Source organism: Eurosta solidaginis, chromosome 1, assembly GCF_040869045.1.
Source record: "Eurosta solidaginis isolate ZX-2024a chromosome 1, ASM4086904v1, whole genome shotgun sequence".
Taxonomy (NCBI): domain Eukaryota; kingdom Metazoa; phylum Arthropoda; class Insecta; order Diptera; family Tephritidae; genus Eurosta; species Eurosta solidaginis.
This window is the reverse complement of record NC_090319.1, coordinates 49,699,790-49,719,725: the sequence shown is the minus strand read 5'-3', so window position 1 is coordinate 49,719,725 and position 19,936 is coordinate 49,699,790. Positions and strand designations below refer to the sequence as shown.

Genomic DNA, 19,936 nt, shown 5'->3' with positions numbered 1-19,936 from the left:
ACTCTTGAGATTTTAGAAGTATGCCTAGTCAAAAACATGAGCTCTAACTAGATCTTCTGGGCTTTCCAGCGCCTTTATTAAGTTGGATTTCAAATTATCTTGATATTAGGACTCAGCGAGCTTTCTTCAATAACAATCTTTCAAAGTCGTTTCATGTAACTTCTGGCGTGCCTCAGGGTAGCCATTTGGGCCCATTACTTTTTACCCTGGCTATCTTACATTTTAGAGGTTTTGTGTATGCAGATGATGTAAAACTTTGTTACACATATCTGCCTTCAAAATTGTTCTGTTTTGAACAGCGTTAGACCGATCTTGACTCATTTCAAAGCTGGTGTACTGCAAATTTACTTTTTTTGAGTTACTCTAAATGTAAGCAAATGACTTTTCACCGGGTGAAGCCGGTCCTAATATCTTATATTCTTAATGGCAACCCTTCGGAGCGGATATCCGTTGTAACTGACCTAGGTGTTACTTTTGATCCGAAATTAAGTTTTACCATAACACTATAATCAACCACTATAAACAAAGCATCTGGTACTAGGATTTATCATACGTTGGGCTAAAAAGTTTGATGACCCTTATTTCACCATTTATACCTCGCTGGTACGTCCTATTCTCAAGTACTGTTCATGTGTTTGGTCTCCAATCAATCAAATCCATATAGATCGGAATGAGTCGGTCAAGAGACAGTTTTTAATTTTTGCATTACGAGGTCTCAACTGGGAATCAAGTACTCAACTTCCACCATACAGGAATAGGCTCCTTCTAATTAATTTGCCATCTCTAGAGAATCGTAGAGTATTACTCGACGTTATGTTCATTCACAAGCTCATTATCGGCGTGACTAACTCCCCTGACCTACTCAGTCAACTAAATTTTGCTGTTCCTGCTAGGGCCTCCAGATATTTTGTGCCTTTTCATTTACCTCTATGCCGGCAAAATTTTGCCAGGAATAGTCCCTTGCGTCATTGGTGCTCGTGCTACAATGATGTTTTTAACTGCATTGGCTTTGAATGTTCGCTTTACATACTGCTATATTCTTAAGTTCAGCCTGATATTTTAATTTTATTTTTTCTTATGCAATGCGATGTCAAATTGTTATAACATACTAATTTTCTATGTACCTCTTTTAAACATTTTAATTTTAAGGATGGCTCTGTATTAACATATATATCTGTTCTTTTACAATAATTAGTGGACCGCTTTGTGTTTGCGTCGACTTTAAATAAATAAAAAAATAAATAATGGTACTCAAGCCCCAATGTTTGTTGGGTATATTCGACGCCATTTCGAACAAACGCATATCACCTATAGGTTAACTAGAGTTTAACTCTGCTTAAGGTCAGCTTAAATTTCAGTTAAATTATACTGAAAAACTGCAAAATAAGTTTAAGCGTAGTTTAACTGACAAACTGAGTTGTACTTCTGCTGAAAACTGGGTCTAAATAACACATTTCTCATATAAATTTACAGATCAGTGCATTTGTAAACGCGGTCTAAGACAGCGAAACCCGACCTGTAATGTCCATCTCTAGTATTGCCAGCCATTTAATAACGCGAGACGTACTTGTGGCGAAAAGTTCGGGACCATTCGATTCATATTTCACTGGTAAAATTGTGTTCTTATTTAATAAATTATCACTTAAGTGCAAGCATTAATAGATTGAAATGTTTTGTGCATAAAATGGAAGAGAATAAAAATGCAATTATATCGCAAATTTACAAATGAAAATTTTTTACATGAAAAAGTACATGTGAAATATATATATATAGAAGTGCACGAACATAGTGGAAAAGAAATAGGATCAAAGAAAGACCAATTGGCGAAAGAAGACGAAGAAACTGAGCCTGCGGTGGTTGAAGTTGGAGTGAGAAAACAACATTATCAAGAAATCGAACCATCTGAGAAAAACAGAACGGCAACATTGAATACAAAAACAACAATAAAATCTGCAACAAAAGTGACAATAGCCAAAGCAGCGACGTCGACAGAAATAGCAGCAGCTACGACGACGTTGACAAACCAATCGGTCGGCATGTTTGTGAAAAGTTTTAGCAGATTTGTTAAAATGGACTAAATTATTTTGCAAAGTGAATAAAACCTCAAGACATATATACTGCATACTTAATCGTCGACTTAAAACATTATAGCCGCATACTGAAAAAAAGAAAGATAACTTGCAGTATTAAGGTAAAATGAATTTTGTAGCACCTTAATAACTCAGTAAAACTGAAAACATACTTTACACACATTTATACATACATGTATCTGCATAGAATTGAACGAAAAAAGCATGCACATAAAACGGCAATAAATATCGGAAAATACGTAAATCTAAAATTGTAATTAAAACAGAATAAAGAAAAAGCAACAAAGTGTAAAAAGGAAAAGAAATAGCATACAGGTGAATATTTAGTGGAGCTGCTCATGCACAGTTTAACTACATAAAAGCGAATATGAAAACATAAAGCAAACAAGAAAATTTTAAATCTAGGTACATCAGCTAATCACCCAGTGCGTAATTTTCCAGTGGTGTTGTGCAACGCTTACAAAACGTAAGTGCATGTGCTATAAAGTAACGTAAACTAATTTAAAATCTTTCATTTGTTTCTACACCATAGCATGACACTGGTAATAGTTTACTACAGGGGTCGACTGCTAATACACATCCAAAAACTTGGGGTAATAGTATAGTTGAGGGTAGTAGTGCATTTTGCGGTACCCACCCTAAAGTTGGGCCAAGATTTTCGAGTGAGGTATCAAAAGACGCGTATTTATCTCGAGAACAATAATCCGAAGGCGGAAAAGAAAAATTGGTAATAGTCTAGTTGAGGGGTCGACTGCTAATATGCTACCAAAAATACCGAGAGGGGTGTCAAACGACGCGTCTTGACATCAGTATTAATAAACCGGAGGCGGAAAATAAAAATATTAGCTCGTTCAAAAGATAGGTAATAGTCTAGTTGAGGGGTCGACTGCTAATACGCTACCAAAAATATCGAGAGAGGTGTCAAAAGACGCGTCTTGACATCAGTATTAATAATCCGAAGGCGGAAAATAAAAATATTAACGCGTTCAAAAGATATTAACGAAAAACCGAAAAAAGACCCGTGGGTACCTCCGAAACCGGGGGTCGGATCCATAGTATTTTTGCGCAGAACACCTTTCGGCGTTGGCGGCCTTCGGCCGCGCTTATAAAAAATAACCCTGGGCTACGCCATGCCACGTCCGGGTGTGTGGTTTAACCGTGGCTACCGCCACGGTGATGGACAATTTTTTTGGTGGGTACAAACACAACAACAACCACATGGAAATCGCCAACTTCAACTGCAAATATCTCCGGACAGAGATAAAATTTTTCTTTTCCGCCTTCAGATTATTGTTCTCGAGGTTAATACGCGTCTTTTGACACCTCTCTCGATATTTTTGGTAGCGTATTAGCAGTCGACCCCTCAACTAGACTATTACCAAAAGATATTAACGAAAAACCGAAAAAAGACCCGCGGGTACCTCCGAAAACGGGGGTGGGATCCATAGTATTTTAGCGCAGAACACCTTTCTGAGTAGGCGGCCTTCGGCCGCGCTTATAAAAAATAAGGTAATAGTCTAGTTGAGGGGTCGACTGCTAATACGCTACCAAAAATATCGAGAGAGGTGTCAAAAGACGCGTATTAACCTCGAGAACAATAATCTGAAGGCGGAAAAGAAAAATTTTATCTCTGTCCGGAGATATTTGCAGTTGAAGTTGGCGATTTCCATGTGGTTGTTGTTGTGTTTGTACCCACCAAAAAAATTGTCCATCACCGTGGCGGTAGCCACGGTTAAACCACACACCCGGACGTGGCATGGCGTAGCCCAGGGTTATTTTTTATAAGCGCGGCCGAAGGCCGCCAACGCCGAAAGGTGTTCTGCGCAAAAATACTATGGATCCGACCCCCGGTTTCGGAGGTACCCGCGGGTCTTTTTTCGGTTTTTCGTTAATATCTTTTGAACGCGTTAATATTTTTATTTTCCGCCTTCGGATTATTAATACTGATGTCAAGACGCGTCTTTTGACACCTCTCTCGATATTTTTGGTAGCGTATTACCAGTCGACCCCTCAACTAGACTATTACCAAAAATAACCCTTGGCTACGCCATGCCAAGTCCGAGTGTGTGGTATAACCGTGGCTACCGCCACGGTGATGGACACATTTTTTTGTGGGAGCGTGCAATAGGTCCTTGTGCATCGAAATTGAAGACTGTAAGTCCCAACCTTTCTTGGCAACATCCGGGGTACCTCAGGGTAGCATTTTTGGTCCTCTTTTATTTGTGCTCTTTATTAATGACATTGGTTCCTGCTTTAATTCGTCTGGATTTCCTTTTATATGCAGACGATCTTAAGATTTTTCTTAGAATTAATGGCCCGTCAGATGCAGTGCTGCGCTACACAACCCCTTGAATCCCGATCTAAATAATCTTGTTGCTTGGTGTAATGCCAATAGTCTCTACTTAAATGTCAAAAAATGCATTCAAATGTCTTTTTCCAAGTCGTCTACCCTGCATACCACGCCCTACGGTATTTCAGGTGTTCCACTGGCTTCTGTCAAAGAAGTTATTGATGTAGGTGTTGTCTTCGACACCTCTTTCTCCTTCGTTAGTCATATCTGTTATGTCCTTCCGAAGGCTTACAGAAACCTTGCCTTCCTTCGCAGATATGCTAAAGACTTTAAGGATCCCTATACCAGGAAGGAACTTTTTATCTCTTTAGTTCGCTCAAAATTAGAATACGCCTCATTTGTCTGGAATCCTATCTATAGTGGCCACTCTGCCAGAATAGAGAGGGTTCAAAGAAAATTCATTAGATTTTGCTTAATTTCTATTAACTTAGACGATCCATCCCCATCCTATTACTCGCGATGCATACTTATCAATCTCCAGTCTCTTGAAATCCGGAGAACTGCGCATCTACTAATGTTTGTTTATAATCTCATCACTGGCTCTTTGGATTGTTCAGCTCTTCTAGCTAAAGTTAATTTTAATGTACCTAATAGGTGTCTTCGTACTTTCTTACCCTTTTACTTGCGTGTCGGTAGAGCCAACTATTGCATGTTTGACCCGATTTTCCGCGCACTTACCGTATTTAATAGACTCTCAGGGAGCTTCCTTCTTGATTTCTCTATGTCGAGAAGTACGTTCAAGTCTTCTCTGGATTTGTGGCTGTAATTTATTTTTATTATTTATTCATCTCATTGTTATCTTTTTTCTTTTTTATTATTTACACGGTAATTACATATATAAGTTTGACTATATAGTTTTTATATCTTTCTATTCATTTGTATCTAGTCTGTAAGATTCTTTTCGATCATAGACTTAATAAACATATACACATATACACATACACATACACAACAACAACCACATGAAAATCGCCAACTTCAACTACAAATATCTCCGGATATAGATAAAATGTTTCTTTTCCGCCATCGGATTATTGTTCTCGAATTAATACGCGTCGTTTGACACCTCTCTCGATATTTTTGATAGCGTATTAGCAGTCGACCCCTCAACTAGACTATTACCTATTGGGAAAAAGTCTAGTTGAGGGGTGGACTGCTTTTTACCAAAAATATCGAGAGAGGTGTCAAAAGACGCGTATTAATCTGGAGAACAATAATCCGAAGGCGAAAAGAAAAAATTTATCTCTGTCCGGAGATATTTGCAGTTGAAGTTGGAGATTTTCATGTGGTTGTTGTTGTGTTATACCCACAAAAAAAAATTGTGCATCACCGTAGCGGTAGCCACGGTTATACCACACACCCGGACTCGGCATGGGTAATTTTTTATAAGCGCGGCCGAAGGCCGCCAACGCAGAAAGGTGTTCTGCGCAAAAATACTATGGATCCCACCCCCGGTTTCGGAGGTACCCGCGGGTCTTTTTTCGGTTTTCCGTTAATATCTTTTGAACGAGTTCAAATTAGAGTTTTATTAATACTGATGTCCAGACGCGTCGTTTGACACCTCTCTCGATATTTTTGATAGCGTATTAGCAGTCGACCGCTCAACTAGACTATTACCAGGTATTGAAACGAATTTAGGGAAAGTCCGCTTATTTCACACCTTCTACTAACGTTCGTATAGCCAAACTGTTGAATAAATAACTCCAATATTCAATAATGCAAATTGGTCTTTGTTAATGTACTTCACAAAAACACTTATACCTCATATTCGTCACACTGCTCTCCACCTAAGTCTGATCGTCCCGATCAGACAAATCTCTCGATCTAAACGCTGCTAGCACCTCCAAATGAACAACCCTTCTATTTCGTGTTTTCCCACTGGTTTGTATGCGGTAGATGGTATCACTGATCTTCTTCACAACTTTGTACGGGCCTTCCCAACTGCGCCAAAATTTGGATAGAACACCTTTCCGCCGGTGAGTGTTGTATAGCAGTACCAAATCTCCCTCACGGAAACCTGCCGAATTAATTTTTTTTGTCGTACCTGTGTTTCAGCCTAGTATTCATTATCTTGATTCGTTCCCTCACACTCTGTTGTTTGGCCAATGAACTACTTCGTAAAGCTTGCGCCCTGGCTTGAAACTACTCCCGCATTCTTTCTGGGAAATGCTTTCCTTCGTTTTTGTGCGTCCATTTGGTTTTTTCAATGCCAGTGTTTCTCTCGCAGGTACCTTGGATTTCGCTTTATTTGGCCCATTCGATCCATCAACCTTTGCCCGATCAACTGCCTTCGACTTTGGTGGTCTTTGCTGAATCTCCTCCACCAGCACTCGCTTACTGCTGAACCCTTTCGCCAAAATGAAGTTAGATGGTAATAGAGATATACGCCGCCGCCGCCGCCGATTAGGGTCGTTTTTCGCACGCCGCGGCCGAATGTCAAAAATATCGGCGCGGCGGCGGCGTCCGGCGCGTTACTATATTTTCTACTCGTTTAAGACTGTTTAGGCCATTTATTGTTCATGTCGAAAATTGGTCGGATATGGTCGAAAGTCGTATCAACGGATGCGAATCACTGCCAGTTATAAGAAACTAATTGTGAAATATAAGAAACTTATTGCGAAATTTAACTCTTTCTAACTGTTCAAAAGTTATTAAAAAAAAACAGGCGTTTTCGATGTCAGCTTAACACGGACTTTGCATCACCCATTTCACCAAGTTATTAAAACAAAACACTAAAAAAAAAGTTATATAATAAATTTATATGCTTTGCATATTTTTTCCAAAAAATAATGAACAATGGATTAAAATAAAATTACCCAAAGCGTTTCAAATTGTCCTCAAGTTGGTAAAAAAAAAAAAAACAAAAAAGGTGCGGAAATTTTTAAAAATTTTATATTGCGATTGGCTGAAAGAAAGCCAAATCAGTGATGGAAAATCCTTTAGTAGGTTCTAGGGGCATAAACACTCCTTTGAAATGATTCTTACCTCATACTTAAGTTGAGGATATATGTACGTATGAGAAGGTTTTGAAAAATCATTTGGGCTTACATTCAAAAATCTGTTGTTTATTTGCGAAACTATACAATAGCGTCTGAAATGTTAATTTAAATTTTCACACTTCATCCTTCAACACCCAAGTCTCCCGGTTTGACATAAAGTTGGCGGCCCTATCCAAACCTAGTCCCTTGGAGTGAATCACATTGATTATAGCCTATCAACGAAGTTTAAATATCACCTACATGTTACGGCTCCTTTTACAAATGTAAATACGTAGGCACATATATGTATTTACCAGGTGAGGCTTTGTCGTTAGCAAGAACACTCAAAGTGGTGAAGCAAAAGCTTTCCCAAGTCAGTCGAAATAATGACCGTGTGTGCTACTACCCTAACGTAGTGGACAGTCGAACTAGTCTGAAAACAGAAGCTGCGCGGTCATCCATAATGAGCTCTTATATCATAAGGCCGGAAAACAGCAGTTAACATCTTTAAACTTAAATCGGTCGACTTTCATTCTAAAATATCGTTTTGATTTCACGAAGACTATTGAAATCAATGTTTTGAACACAAACGTCTGCAAACTTTGGTCTATATTTTAAAAACTTTATCCAGGGTCTTTTTAAAATTTTAATTATGTAGATGCGCATGGATTGAAATATTTCAAAAAATCGTATTTGTGGTCCGATTTGGCTGATATATGGAATACATAATACATACATGAATAGAAAGCGACCTAAAAAATCGCCGCTAGGTGGCGCAAGCATCAAGATATTCAAAAAAATCGTATTTGTAGTCCGATTTAGCTCGTATTTGGAATACATAATACATACATGAATAAAAAACGACTTATAAAAACCGCTGCTAGGTGGCGCTGGTATCAAGTTATTCAAAGAAATCGTATTTGTGCTCCGATTAGACTCATACTTCGAAAGCGACATGAAAAAAATCGCCGCCAGGTGACGCGAGAATCGAGATATTTAAAAAAATCCTATTGGCCGATTTGGCTCATATTTGGAACACATATTACATACATAAATAGAAAGCGACATATGAAAAAAACGTCGCCAGGTGGGGCAAGGATCGAGGTATTAAAAAAATAGAATTTGCGGTCCAATTTTGCTCAGATTTGGAAATTATATTACATACAGAAATAGAAATCGCTTTATGAAAAAAATCCCGCTAGGTGCGGCAAGGATCGAGATATTAAAAAAAATTCGTGTTTGCGGTCCGATTTGGCTCAGATTTGGAACACATAATACATACATGAATATAAAGCGACCTATGAAAAAAAATCGCCCCTAAGTGGCGCAAGGATCGAGATATTCACAAAAATCGTAATTTGGTCCGATTTGGCTCATATTTGGAAAAAAAATCACCGCTAGGTGGCGCAAGGATCGAGATATTCAAAAAAATCGTATTTGTGGTCCGATTTGGCTCATATTTGGAGCACATAATACATACATGAATAGAAAGCGACCTATTATTTATTTATTTATTTATTTATTATTACGGTCTTTAAGACCTAGTTTAGGTTAACATAAGAAATTAAACATAACTACTCATGTCACATTTAGTGACGTACAATATAAAAACAATTTTTCTTTGAACTTACTAATATTTTCACAGTCTTTCAAATCAGAAGGTAACTCATTATACATTTTATACCCTAAATATTCAAGAGACCTTTTGGCGAACTCAGTTCTTATTCTAGGCAGTCTTATATTATTGCAATTTCTTGTTCCATAATTGTGGATTTCATGATTATAATGTATTTTACTACTCAGGTAATTCGGTAACATTCCTAACCTAAGTTGGTGTATAAATTTCAATGTGAAATAACTAACTGACTGTTTAATACTAAGCCAGTTTAATCTATTGAGCATTACAATTTTTGGCGTTCTTGGAGGACATTTTAAAATAAATCGCATTGCCTTGTTTTGCTGTATTTGAAGTTTCTTAATATATATATCATTACTTAATAGCAGAATAGTAGGACAATAAATAAAGTGTGGTTCAATAATTGAACGATATACCAATATTTTATGACTTTGACTGATATGTTTACATGTTCTATACATGAAGCCTATTTTCTGTGCAATTTTCCTTTCCAGATAAGTTACATGCTCTCCAAAATTTAGATTATCATCAATCAAAACTCCTAAATACTTAATTTTGTCTACTCTTTGGATTTCCATGTTTTTTACCTTCAGCGTAATATTATTTAAACTATTGTTACTTATGATATTGGTGTTTTTACAAAATATCATGAACTTAGTTTTTTCGACATTTAATTTCAGTTTTCTAAGGCATAACCATTTGTATAGCGAGTCCAGGTCTTCTTGTACTTTCAGCATGGCACATTCTGCATATTTTTCACTTATGATAAGCAATGCATCATCCGCAAATAGACGTATTTTACAATATTTTAAGCATCTTTTGATATCATTGATATACAATGTAAACAATATTGGCGCCAAGACCGAGCCTTGTGGTAAACCAATGTTAACATCCACCACTGATGAAACCTCCTTTCCAATTATCGTTCTCTGTTTTCTGTCACCCAAATAACTCCGGAACCATTCCAAAGCCTTTCCTCTTATACCAATTTTAAACATAACGTCCAATAGCTCAGATCTATCGACAGTTTCAAAAGCCCGTTTTAAATCCAAGAAGACAGACACCGTAAATTTTTTGTCCGCCATGTCTTCTTTCCAATCTGCAATTACCATATTCAACGCTGTTTCACAAGAATGGCTCTTCCTGAATCCCGATTGTTCTGGGATAATCACATTGTGCTTCTCTAAGTATGCCACAAGTTGATCCTTCACCACTGTCTCCATAATTTTTTCATCTGTAGGTAACGTGTTAATTGGACGTAGTTCCTCAGGTTTCATTGTATTTTTTACTTTTTCAACAGGTATTATTGTTGAAATTTTCCAGTAACTAGGTACAATACCGCTGTTTAAGGATTCGTTAATTATGTCTTTGTAGAAATTAGCAGTATATGTCATGGCATCTTTAACGACACCCTCCGATAAAAGCTTGTCGCCGCCATATTTGTTTTTAAGTGATTTTGTGATAATAATAATATCGTCCACTACAATGTCAGTAAATTTAAATGTTTCAAATGGATTACTATGATTTGCGCTTATTTCATCCCCATTTACAATTTCTTCGATGCTATCATTAATTTCAACAATACTTTGTATAAAAAAGTTATTTAGGGCATTAGCTATATCATATTCATTTTCCAGGCATTCACCGTTAATTACAATTTTAGTGATATGTTTTTTAACATCATTAAGCTCGACGAGGTCTTTTAGACACTTCCACATACGTTTCATATCGCCATTGTTATGATTTACTCTATCTTCCATGTATTTCTTTTTTTTATAAATTATGGTTCTTTTATATATGAAAAAAATCGCCGCTAGGTTGCGCAAGGATCGAGATATTCACAAAAGTCGTATTTGTGGTCCGATTTGGCTCATATTTGGAACACATAATACATGCAAGAATAGAAAACGACATATGAAAAAAACCCGCCGCCAGGTGACGCAAAGATCGAGATATTTAAACAAATCGTAATTATGGCCGATTTCGCTCATATTCGGCACAAATATTACATACAGTGCGGTAGAAGTGACATCAAAATACTTCGGAGTTCGAGGAGGGACAAGCATACGTGGCGCCTAGTCGAGTAAAGTCTTTGGAAGGATTATGTATTGAGGCCTTAGATTGTAACAAAATGTCAGGAAAGAGTATTTTAAATACAACGGTTTTATTGAAAACAATACTTGCATGAAATAATAATAATACTAAAACTAGAAAATAATTATGTAGGTCCTAGGTACTAGTTATCATACTCCTCATCAATCTAGGGCGTTGATCAGACAATTAAATAAAATCGTTGCGCACGTAAAATCCATTAGTCTTTATTTAATTGTCTATGTAACAAATTATATTTAGAGTAAATCAAAACTTCAAAGATGAAAGTTAAAACTGTACAACTAAAGAAATGTTCAAATTCATGAATTTAAGTGAATTAAAATGGTAATACCAAAAAGTGGAGCAACTTGCCTTTGCTATCTTTCTTCAGCTATCGATTCATTTTATTTAAATATTTTTTTAAATATGAAAATTTGGTTAAATTTGAAGGAATTTCTTTATCATTTTTTTTTAAATCACCCATGAAATATTTTCGAATCGCTCTGAATTATGAGTCCGATAAGAGTCCGAAATTGTGGACCAAGGGTGACGTTTTTTGGAACGATTTTCCTTCATCCTTTATCAAATAAGGGAAAATCACCATGTAGGAAAATGAACATAGGGTAACCCTGGAATGTGTTTATATGACATGGGTATCAAATGAAAGATATCAAAGAGTATTTTAAAAGGGAGTGGACCTTAGTTTTATAGGTGGACGTCTTTTCTAGATATCGCCATAAAGGTGGACGCGTAGTGGAATTCACTAACTTATAACGATGCGAATTGTCGAGATTTCCCACGACGATTTGTCGACGATTTTCACCCATGAGTTACGCAATGACATCCACTTAGACTGCTTATTATTTCGAGGGGGGCATCCTTGACCGAATAGTCACTCCGTAACGTTTCAAGATGTTTCTCTGGTGTAGCTCGGCAGCATAGCGCGACAAAAACATCCGTTAGAAAGTATTCGGAGCTACACCCAGAGCTTCTAGGAAAGTGACGTCGACGTGGTCAGGATTGCTACTATTCGCACATCGGGAATTATAGCTCTTAAAAACAGCCGAAAAAACTGGAGGCGCCCTGTGCCACGAGAGTCATGAGTATTAATAGACCATTAATAGCAACCGTAAGTCGCCTTTATGCGTGTGGCCAAGGAGCCACAAATGATTTAAAGAAATTGTGTCCGCGACGACTATTAGGAGTTAACCCCAGGTGAAACTACACATTGCACGGAGATATACAGACAAAGGTGTGACCATTTTATGTATCTCTATTTCTTTTCAGCAGACGCAGGAGTACCAATTCCAAAGACCGGGGTTAGGTTAGAAGCCTCTCTGGAGTAAATGAACGAGGGACAATCCCTCCGCAAGGATCCAAAACGTTGATTTCCGTAAATATATACAAACAAAACCTTTCCTAAATATTAGTTTTTTGAATAGAAATTCAAGCTTTTTGAAGTAATAACACCGGCGTAAACCTCTAGATGGTATATTTTGGATCTTATAACGCATAATCCTTCTCTGCATATCGATCCTGATGTCATGGTCAACTAAGATGTCCATTATTAAATTAAATACACCTTTTCGGTGTATTCCACGGGTGCGTCCGCATTCGCTAAATGTGCCAGCCTTTCAACATCCTACGCAAACTCTTGCAATGTTTCACCAGCCCTCTGGAAGCGGTTCAGTAACTCCATTTGGTATATCTGTCTCCTATGCTCGGCTCCGTATCGTCTCTCTAGAGCGTCCATCAATGCTTCATAACAGTTCCGTTCGCCCTCTGGAATGGTTTGTAAGGGCTCAGCTGCATGCCCCTTCAATGCCGTGAACAGTGCAGCAACTCTATCTTCATCATTCCAATGGTTCACTGTTGGGGGTACCCAACATTACAACAACCACATGAAAATCGCCAACTTCAACTGCAAATATCTCTGGACAGAGATACAATTTACAGATTATTGTTCTCGAGATTAATACGCGTCTTTTGACACCTCTGTCAATATTTTTGGACGCGTATTAGCAGTGTCATGCTGTCGTAATGTTGTGTACCCACAAAAAAATTGTGAACATAAGGGTTTTGCGCGGATATAGTTTTGGTCTCCAAAGGTGTTCTGCGCAAAAATACTGTATATCCCACCCCCGATTTCGGAGGTACCCGCGGGTCTTTCTTCGGTTTTTCGTTAATATCTTTCGAACGAGTTAAAATATTTATTTTTCGCCTTAACACTGAAGTCAAGAGGCGTCGTTTGATACCTCTCTCGATATTTTTGGACGCCTATTAGCAATGTCATGCTGTCGTATAGAATTACCTAAAAAATTACCCTGGGTGGGTCCAACACTTGTGTGGAGACCAAAACTATATCCGCGCAAAACACTTTTATTTACAATTTTTTTTGTGTGTACAACAAAATCATCAAAACTACAACAACCACATGCAAATTTTCAATTTCTTTTGAAATATCTCTTGACAGACCCAAAATATTTGACCTTCGCTTTCGGATTCGCGGTCTTGGATCCAAAACGCGTCTTTTGATACCCCCTCTTGATATTTTTGGACATGTAATAAGAGTGTCATGCTGTCTTATAGAATTGCTCTCAATGCCCTGAACAGCGTTGCCATATATTTTTTTTCCAAGTCGTCAAACGCCGCCCAAAAAATTGTCAAAAATCTATGGCAGCAGCCAAAGTCGAGTTAGGACGAAATTGGGTTATTACCAGGGGCCATACGATTGTATTCGCCGAGAACCAAAATGATGAAAAAATAATCAACAATATTATCTTTAAAAGCGCTTTCCTGAAAATTTTCTTTGGTTGTTATTTCTTGTTGCAAAAATGTATCATAACAATAATAAGATAAAATAATTATTGTCAGGACTTGAGCTCGATTTGAACAAGCGATCTTACAAGTCAGTAGGCCGATATAACAATAAAGTTGTAATCTAGAGCCAGCAATATTCCTTTTAATGTAGTTTCCAAACTAGCTCAAAGAACAACTTCTTTGGGATCCATGAAACTTAAGTTTTGTAGTACAGCATTGTTAAAATAAAAACGCTTTGTAATTTGATCACACAGTTCACTATAAAAAATAACACAATTTTCTTTAAATTTGAATTTTTCTTGCTCGGAAATGTTAGAGGCAGTCTTAAATCGTCATTTTTCATTACAAAATCGTCCAAGCGTCATTCTAGTTGAAAATCATCAAAATGACGACGGCGTCGTCAATCTGTCACCGCTGGCCCTGAATACCATGAAGTCACATGCTTTGTGTTTGTCAACTGTTTCCTCACGTTTGCTATGTCTGGCTCTAAACTCCATTCGAAACAGCTCAGATACTTAAACTAATCAGTGGTGTACAAAAAAACACTTTCTGAAAAATAAAAAAAACTCAAGCATACAAAGAAGCACCCACAGCGTCACCATATATTCACATAGGTATATAGCGTCTGTCTGGGAATTCGTAGTGTCATTTTAAAATTGATATTTAAGCGCTGTATTTAACTTTTGCAAATTATTTTTCCTGTACTGTTAAGAAGTCCTATCGATACATATTTATATAAATGTTTATACCTAAGAATTATAGATTGGTGTCAAAAGGGATGCAAAAATTTACATCTGCCTATAATAAGTTTGGCTTACAAGAGGATAAAATATAATATATTCCGCTTCCCAAGGCAGACGGTTCTATGTACCATAGCGACTCGGGATTTTTCCCGACCAAGGGCTGTCATTTCATTGTACACTGCTACAACAACAACATAAAATATAAATAACAAGTAAGGAAGGCTAAGTTCGGGTGTAACCGAACATTATATACTCAGCTTGAGCTTCAATTGTACATTTCATTTCAGATAAATTACTTTTCTACATAACACGCGGCACCGTCCGTTTAAAAAAATGTCTCTCCATTTCCTCTTACAATAAAACTTGATAACTGAAATATCATTGATTCAAAACTATTTTTTGCTAACTTATAGCTTATTATTCTAGTCTACGACCCTTTTAAACTTGTTTATATAAACGTGGGCGTGGTCTTTAACCGATCCCGTCCATGTTTACTAGAAATATTTTCTGCTATAAGGAAAATATGTGTACACAATTTCATTACGATATGTTAATTTTTCTTCGAGTTATGGCTCCCGAAATATAGAATATTGCTTAGTCATAAAAGGGGCGGTGCTACACCCATTTTCAAAAATTTTGGTGTTTTCCAATTTTATGTTATAATTCAATTTAGAAAGTACAATTCTATTGATATAAAGCTCTTTTTCGCTAAGATATTGCTTATTATTTTCATCCACCACCCTTTAAAAAATCTTTTATATAAAAGTGGGCGTGGTCCTTAACCGATTTCGTAAATTTTTCTTCAAAGCATTCCTTATAGTAAAAGCAACCTCTCTGCCGAATTTTGTTACGATAGGTTTAACAATTTTTGATTTATGATTAATAATATTTTTAAAATTGATTTTATCACTAGTGGGCGGTGCCACGGCCAATTTTAAATATTTTTTCAAATTTTATCAAGAGTCTCAATATCAGTCCACACGTCAAATTTCAACGTTCCAGGTGTATTATTTACTAAATAATCAGGTTTTTCATGTTTTCCAAAATGTTATATATATACAAAGTAGGCGTGGTTATCCGATTTCGCTCATTTACAATACCAATCTATTCTGGGTCCAGATAAGCTCGTGTACTGAATTTGGGGAAGATATCTCAATATTTACTCAAGTTATGGTGTTAACGGACGGACGGACGGACATGGCTCAATCAAATTTTTTTTCGATACTGATGATTTTGATATATGGAAGTCTATATCTATCTCGATTCCTTTATACCTGCACAGCCAACCGTTATCCAATCAAAGTTAATATAATCTGTGTGCAAAGTACGCTGAGTATAAAAAATTGCTGGCGCCTTTTCCTGTTATCTAGATACCGCGGGTTGTTCCAACACCGGCTAGGAGATTCAAATGCTAGGAGATTCAAATGGAAAATGCTTTAAATTCGTGGGAATGTTTTGGAACTTTTCGGCCAAAGGTTTTAAGCAAAAAACAATGGTTTTTCTTTTTTCCTCTACATGTTTCGATTCGGATTTAAATTTTCTTGGTGTGACCAATGGGCGCCAGTTAACCCAGCGAAAAAGCGACTGGCGCGCCTTGTTGGACGACCATAACCGTTGAACGGTTAAGCGCCAATTAAGTAAGTGAGCTTAAGAAGGTGACTTCTTAAGTTCCGAGGACGCGGGGCCTCTGTAATCAGATGTATAAGTCTCATAAGCCACTCAAAATCAGGCTTACATAAGGCGTTAGAATAAGCTAAGTAAAAATAGATATTTTTTATGACTCACTGTCCAACAACGAATTTTTTGCCGAAATAACTGAACTTTGCCTTAAACAGATAAATAAAATTCCTAATACGTTCGGGAGGATCTTTGATTTGGTATTTGTTGACGATACATCAAAATGTAATCCTAGCCGGGGTGAACCTCTTACTGTACCTGAAGACCCTACCAGCGACCCTAGCGGGTTAGGGGATCAGAATATACCCGCGGTAGGTATGCCTGTCGTAAGAGGCGACTAAAATACCAGATTCAAGGGGCTGTGTAGCGCAACCTTTCAGGTTGCCAGCGCAATATATAGCTTCTCCAAAGCCAATTGTCAACCTCACCCATCCGCGGCGAATCCTGTTTCACTAACAGACGAGGCTCTGGCGACCCCAAGCTCCTCAGGGAACTTGGGGGTAGGGAGGGAGGGAATGGCCTGAAGGTTTAATGTGGCCACATAAATCAGTCGAAATAATGACCGTGTGTGCTACTACCCTAACGTAGTGGACAGTCGAACTAGTCTGAAAACAGAAGCTGCGCGGTCATCCATAATGAGCTCTTATATCATAAGGCCGGAAAACAGCAGTTAACATCTTTAAACTTAAATCGGTCGACTTTCATTCTAAAATATCGTTTTGATTTCACGAAGACTATTGAAATCAATGTTTTGAACACAAACGTCTGCAAACTTTGGTCTATATTTTAAAAACTTTATCCAGGGTCTTTTTAAAATTTTAATTATGTAGATGCGCATGGATTGAAATATTTCAAAAAATCGTATTTGTGGTCCGATTTGGCTGATATATGGAATACATAATACATACATGAATAGAAAGCGACCTAAAAAATCGCCGCTAGGTGGCGCAAGCATCAAGATATTCAAAAAAATCGTATTTGTAGTCCGATTTAGCTCGTATTTGGAATACATAATACATACATGAATAAAAAACGACTTATAAAAACCGCTGCTAGGTGGCGCTGGTATCAAGTTATTCAAAGAAATCGTATTTGTGCTCCGATTAGACTCATACTTCGAAAGCGACATGAAAAAAATCGCCGCCAGGTGACGCGAGAATCGAGATATTTAAAAAAATCCTATTGGCCGATTTGGCTCATATTTGGAACACATATTACATACATAAATAGAAAGCGACATATGAAAAAAACGTCGCCAGGTGGGGCAAGGATCGAGGTATTAAAAAAATAGAATTTGCGGTCCAATTTTGCTCAGATTTGGAAATTATATTACATACAGAAATAGAAATCGCTTTATGAAAAAAATCCCGCTAGGTGCGGCAAGGATCGAGATATTAAAAAAAATTCGTGTTTGCGGTCCGATTTGGCTCAGATTTGGAACACATAATACATACATGAATATAAAGCGACCTATGAAAAAAAATCGCCCCTAAGTGGCGCAAGGATCGAGATATTCACAAAAATCGTAATTTGGTCCGATTTGGCTCATATTTGGAAAAAAAATCACCGCTAGGTGGCGCAAGGATCGAGATATTCAAAAAAATCGTATTTGTGGTCCGATTTGGCTCATATTTGGAGCACATAATACATACATGAATAGAAAGCGACCTATGAAAAAAATCGCCGCTAGGTTGCGCAAGGATCGAGATATTCACAAAAGTCGTATTTGTGGTCCGATTTGGCTCATATTTGGAACACATAATACATGCAAGAATAGAAAACGACATATGAAAAAAACCCGCCGCCAGGTGACGCAAAGATCGAGATATTTAAACAAATCGTAATTATGGCCGATTTCGCTCATATTCGGCACAAATATTACATACAGTGCGGTAGAAGTGACATCAAAATACTTCGGAGTTCGAGGAGGGACAAGCATACGTGGCGCCTAGTCGAGTAAAGTCTTTGGAAGGATTATGTATTGAGGCCTTAGATTGTAACAAAATGTCAGGAAAGAGTATTTTAAATACAACGGTTTTATTGAAAACAATACTTGCATGAAATAATAATAATACTAAAACTAGAAAATAATTATGTAGGTCCTAGGTACTAGTTATCATACTCCTCATCAATCTAGGGCGTTGATCAGACAATTAAATAAAATCGTTGCGCACGTAAAATCCATTAGTCTTTATTTAATTGTCTATGTAACAAATTATATTTAGAGTAAATCAAAACTTCAAAGATGAAAGTTAAAACTGTACAACTAAAGAAATGTTCAAATTCATGAATTTAAGTGAATTAAAATGGTAATACCAAAAAGTGGAGCAACTTGCCTTTGCTATCTTTCTTCAGCTATCGATTCATTTTATTTAAATATTTTTTTAAATATGAAAATTTGGTTAAATTTGAAGGAATTTCTTTATCATTTTTTTTTAAATCACCCATGAAATATTTTCGAATCGCTCTGAATTATGAGTCCGATAAGAGTCCGAAATTGTGGACCAAGGGTGACGTTTTTTGGAACGATTTTCCTTCATCCTTTATCAAATAAGGGAAAATCACCATGTAGGAAAATGAACATAGGGTAACCCTGGAATGTGTTTATATGACATGGGTATCAAATGAAAGATATCAAAGAGTATTTTAAAAGGGAGTGGACCTTAGTTTTATAGGTGGACGTCTTTTCTAGATATCGCCATAAAGGTGGACGCGTAGTGGAATTCACTAACTTATAACGATGCGAATTGTCGAGATTTCCCACGACGATTTGTCGACGATTTTCACCCATGAGTTACGCAATGACATCCACTTAGACTGCTTATTATTTCGAGGGGGGCATCCTTGACCGAATAGTCACTCCGTAACGTTTCAAGATGTTTCTCTGGTGTAGCTCGGCAGCATAGCGCGACAAAAACATCCGTTAGAAAGTATTCGGAGCTACACCCAGAGCTTCTAGGAAAGTGACGTCGACGTGGTCAGGATTGCTACTATTCGCACATCGGGAATTATAGCTCTTAAAAACAGCCGAAAAAACTGGAGGCGCCCTGTGCCACGAGAGTCATGAGTATTAATAGACCATTAATAGCAACCGTAAGTCGCCTTTATGCGTGTGGCCAAGGAGCCACAAATGATTTAAAGAAATTGTGTCCGCGACGACTATTAGGAGTTAACCCCAGGTGAAACTACACATTGCACGGAGATATACAGACAAAGGTGTGACCATTTTATGTATCTCTATTTCTTTTCAGCAGACGCAGGAGTACCAATTCCAAAGACCGGGGTTAGGTTAGAAGCCTCTCTGGAGTAAATGAACGAGGGACAATCCCTCCGCAAGGATCCAAAACGTTGATTTCCGTAAATATATACAAACAAAACCTTTCCTAAATATTAGTTTTTTGAATAGAAATTCAAGCTTTTTGAAGTAATAACACCGGCGTAAACCTCTAGATGGTATATTTTGGATCTTATAACGCATAATCCTTCTCTGCATATCGATCCTGATGTCATGGTCAACTAAGATGTCCATTATTAAATTAAATACACCTTTT

At 37.3% G+C, this 19,936-nt stretch overlaps 1 protein-coding gene across 8 annotated transcripts in view; it reads left to right on the top strand.

Annotated features, from left to right (window-relative positions):
• The first annotated feature begins 1,529 nt into the window (after positions 1–1,529).
• Positions 1,530–19,936, top strand: part of Ssdp (Sequence-specific single-stranded DNA-binding protein) — a 63,268-nt gene continuing 44,861 nt past the window's right edge. For 4 of the 8 annotated variants that reach the window (XR_010953691.1, XM_067789257.1, XM_067789267.1 and 1 more), the window contains exon 1: positions 1,530–2,556. The gene's annotated coding sequence lies outside the window, so the exon portion shown is untranslated. The remainder of the gene's footprint in view (positions 2,557–19,936) is intronic. The other 4 variants (XM_067789229.1, XM_067789237.1, XM_067789248.1 and 1 more) reach the window with 4 other exon arrangements.